General features: G+C 40.6%; 1 pseudogene; it reads left to right on the forward strand.

The window, feature by feature from the left end:
• The window catches only part of LOC112125878, a 56,916-nt pseudogene extending 55,388 nt beyond the window's left edge, over positions 1 to 1,528 (forward strand).
• Positions 1,529 to 4,728: the final 3,200 nt, after the last annotated feature.

Here is a 4,728-nt window from a genome sequence, read left to right on the forward strand (position 1 = left end):
TCAGAAACAGATCTTTGAAGTGTCACACATAAATACTTGTGCTTTGCGAGCTTCTTATAAAGTAGCACTTCACATTGCTAAGGCTAAAAAGCCATACACAATTGGTGAGACACTAGTGATAGGCTGTATTAAAGATGTCTGGGCGAGCCAGCGGCAAAGAAAGTGTCTCAGGTGCCACTTTCAAATGACACTATAGCTCGATGAAGTCACAATCTGGCTCACAATATGGAAGATCAGCTCATAGGACAGATTAAATTAGCAAAGTATGTTTCTTTGCAGCTTGATGAATGTACAGACGTTACTAATACGGCAATTCTGATGGTGAATGCGCGCTTTGAACATGAAAGTGATTTGAAGGAAGAGTTTTTGTTTTCTGCTTCACTACCAACAAAAACAACTAGTTCTGAAGTGTTCAAGACTGTGAGCGACTACATCATTAACAAATGTGGGATGGATTTCAAGTTTTGTGTAGGTGTATGTTCTGATGGCGCTGCCGCAATGACAGGACGGCATTCTGGAGCAGTTACCCAAATTAAGGCACTTGCACCCGAATGCAAGTCAACGCACTGCTTCCTTCACCGAGAAAGTCTTGCAACAAAAAAAGTCAACAGAACTAAACAGTGTGCTCAGCGAGGTCGTAAAAATTGTGAATCATGTAAAGGCGAATGCTTTAAGTTCGAGACTATTCGCTGCATTATGTGATGATATGGGAGCTGATCATAAACAGCTTCTATTGCATGCTGATGTACGTTGGTTATCGAGGGGAAAAGTCCTGTCAAGAGTATTTGAGCTCCGAAACGAGCTTGCCAAGTTTCTTCAGGACAAAAAACCAAATTAGTCACAATTGTTCCGAGATGTGGATTGGATAGCCAAGCTGGCTTATTTGGCTGATATCTCTGCCATCTTTAATGATCTCAACACCTCCATGCAGGGAAGGATGACTTTGTGTCTTAGAATGGCAGACAGAAATGAAAGCTAAAAGCATGGAAGAGTCGAATGTCAAGAGATTGTTATGACATGTTTCGCAACTTAGTGACAATCATCGCCGATGCAGGCGAAGACCTTGATGTTAAATCTCTACGAAATGTCATCAGTGAACATTTGACAAATTTGGCAGAACGTTTTGAGTTTTATTTTCCAGCAGAAGAAGATCCACGGAAAGGGACTGGATGGATCCGAAATCCATTTATTCCATTGAAAGATGACTTAACTGTCACTACGGAGGATAAGTTTTTGGAGCTGGCTGCTGACAAAAGATTGAAGATGAGTTTCGAAACTACAACATTACTTGCTTCCTTTTGGATAAAAGTGAAAGCAGAATATCCTGAGCTTACTGAAATTGCTCTGAAAACTCTTCTCACATTTCCTTCAACATACCTCTGTGAGACTGGCTTCTCAACCATGAATCTCATTAAGACAAAGTACAGGAATAGTATGGATAGTTATTCTCCATTGCGTGTGGAACGGTCCTCAATTGAACCACAACTGGATAAGCTGACAGAAGAAGCAGGCTCACCTTTCACATTAGTAAAGGTTAAGGTTTTAACATGCTTATTATTGTGTTAATACATTTTTATAATATCTTTTTAGGAGACTTTGCTGGTTTGATTTTTTAAATATTTTTTATTTGTATTGTAATATTGTATTATTTGCAAAATAAACATAAAATAAAAAATGTCTGCCAACTTTTATTTTATTCATTATATTGTTTCCGATATAAATTAATATTACTACGAATGTTCAAATAATATTTTCTTGGATCGTGAACAAATAATAGTATTTTATACTATCCGCACAGACGCACAGCCTTTCAGTCAGTCTTCAATGTATTTAAATGGGAACGTCTCCGCATGTACGCCACACTCCCATTCAAATTAATACAGTGAAGAATGTCAGTTTTTCTGATCTGGTGTGCTACGTACTTATGCGAAAACGATAATAATATGGCACAAATATGGTACCGGTCCCTGGCACATTGGGGGGAAAAATTGCCGGTCCGCCACATCAGATAGTTTGAGAAGCCCTGATCTACATGGTCATATTATAATCAGATAATGTCATAATGAAAAAGTTCTAAACTGTCTAGAAGCATGATAAAAATAACTTGAAAGGGAAAGTGTCCATGATGAATGCAGAAACAGCAAAGGGCTGCTTTCTAGCTGTCAGCTCTCACTGCTCACAAATGAAGAAAGGAAAGTTAATAAAACTCCTAAATGCTTAGACATTTAATTCAGGAGAAAAATATTTTTAATACAGCCAATCAAAATGAAACTGAACCCACAGAGCACTATGCAAAAAGACTTTGTCAGTTAGCCCCAACATATGAAGTTTAGCTGTATGTGTTCCAAATTAACAGTAACCGACAATATACTTTGCTTTGGTGTACTTTGCTTCGTATTTGGAATTCAAACATTCTACTGATATTCCTGCAACTGAGAACAGACATCAGGAAAATAAAGCTTCAAGAAATATTAGAACCATTAAAAAGAGTGTGACGTGTGCAATACACTCCATGTTTAGGCAAAACCGGCACAGAGTAAGGCAAAAAATGAAATAAACAAAAAGCCCAAAACAACAAACACAACTCCCAAGCCCACAATACTTACTCCTATTATCCCCACAGTTAGCCCTTCCCTCACCCCCTCCCAATCACAGTGATTTGCTAATATGGAATAATGACAATATGTCTATTGTTCAAGAAAGCATGGTTTCTGCATGCTACCACATGAGGTTATAGCCCCAGTAAGTCAGGACTGGAGAACACACTTGGCGTGTGGAGGCTATGTTTCTCTTGACCACCTGTTAGAGTCTTAAAATCAGCCTGGCTCCTTCAACTCTGTATGCTTTTATCTTTGCTCAGTCTTTCACACTATGGATTTTCCATGGATTTCTTTCCCCATCATTACCTCTAAGCTTGTTTTACTTCCATTGTCTCTTAAGCAGAATACAGAACCAGTGATATTTGAATTGTTACTAATATTAGTATTCATTGTCATAGAATCATAGAATATCAGGGTTGGAAGGTACCTGAGGAGGTCATCTAGTCCAACCCCCTGCTCAAAGCAGGACCAATCCCCAGCTAAATCATCCCAGCCAAAGCTTTCTCAAGCCTGGCCTTAAAAACCTCTAAGGAAGGAGATTCCACCACCTCCCTAGGTAACCCATTCCAGTGCTTCACCACCCTCCTAGTGAAAAAGTTTTTCCTAATATCCAACCTAAAGCTCCCCCACTGCAACTTGAGACCATTATTCCTTGTTCTGTCATCTGCTACCACTGAGAACAGTCTAGATCCATCCTCTTTGGAAACCTCTTTCAGGTAGTTGAAAGTAGCTATCAAATGCCCCCTCATTCTTCTCTTCTGCAGACTAAATAATCCCAGTTCCCTCAGCCTCTCCTCATAAGTCATATGCTCCAGCCCCCTAATCATGTTTGTTGCCCTCTGCTGGACTCTTCCAATTTTTCCACATCCTTCTTGTGCTGTGGGGCCCAAAACTGGACACAGTACTCCAGATGAGGCCTCACCAATGCCAAATAGAGGGGAATGATCACGTCCCTCGATCTGCTGGCAATGCTTCTACTTATACAGCCCAAAATGCCATTAGCCTTCTTGGCAACAAGGGCACACTGTTGACTCATATCCAGCGTCTCGTGATACTTTCTCATTCTCCAGCATTCTTCACTGTAAATTGGTGATGAAAGTACGCAGCTCTGATAAATCTTGAGTTTGGTTTTGGTGTCTTTATTCCATATAACCTGCCTCAGAAAAATCCTCTGTATCTTTTGGCTGAGAACAATCTCAAACCAAGATCTATTGACACAGTGTCGCCAAGAGGATCTGAGCACCATCATTGCCAGGAGGTGTTGGAGATGGATCAGTCATGTGTTTCGGATGGAAACTGATTCCATCACCAGAGTAGCAATAAGATGGACACCTGAAAGCAAGCAAAAATGAGGCCACCTGAAAACAACATGGCGAAGAGCTGTGGAAGCTGAGCTGAAAAACCTGGGGCACAGCTGGGGAACCATTAAAAGACTTGCCAGAAACAGACAGGAGTGGAGGAGTTTCATCACTGCCCTAAATGCCAGAGGTGTAATAGGAACATGATGATGATGATGATGATGATTAGTATTTATTTGTTAAGCCCTAATAGTATGCTTAGTACAAGACACAAAGATCCCCAGCTGATGTATATTACCATGGCTCTTTAACTTCCATAGGCATTGGATCATGTAACATTATCTGTGGGCCTATGTAAAGAAAAAGTGAAAAATATTAAGCATTAAATATCAGACTGACAATATCAGGTGTTGTTGTAGCTGTGTTGTTCCCAGGATATCGGCGAGACAAAGTGGCTTTCTGCCCTGCTGCACTATATATGTCAGCAGTTTTCTACAGGGTAGGGGCTGCTGGCCAGCTGGTTCAGACATGCTCGTCCTGCAGTTCTGCATACCCATCTCCTCTGTATCTATCCCCTCCTCTCTTATCTGAGGAACAAAGAGATCTATGAAGAAATGAAGAACTTCTGAACAGAAGGACCTGACAGTTTTCAGATGTAAAAGGAACTGAAGAAGGAACTGCTAGGCCAGCACATTATTTACAGGATATACAGGGGTGAAAGAAGAAGAATATTCAGCCATGAGCTGTTGGACTCTCTCTCCAGTGAATAATAGATTAGCCCAGTGGCTCTCTTCCAACTTACCCCTCGCCTCTCCAGATCTATTATGGGG

The sequence above is a fragment of the Terrapene carolina genome, unplaced genomic scaffold, assembly GCF_002925995.2.
Source record: "Terrapene carolina triunguis isolate 2854851 unplaced genomic scaffold, T_m_triunguis-2.0 Scaffold21, whole genome shotgun sequence".
Taxonomy (NCBI): Eukaryota; Metazoa; Chordata; order Testudines; family Emydidae; genus Terrapene; species Terrapene triunguis.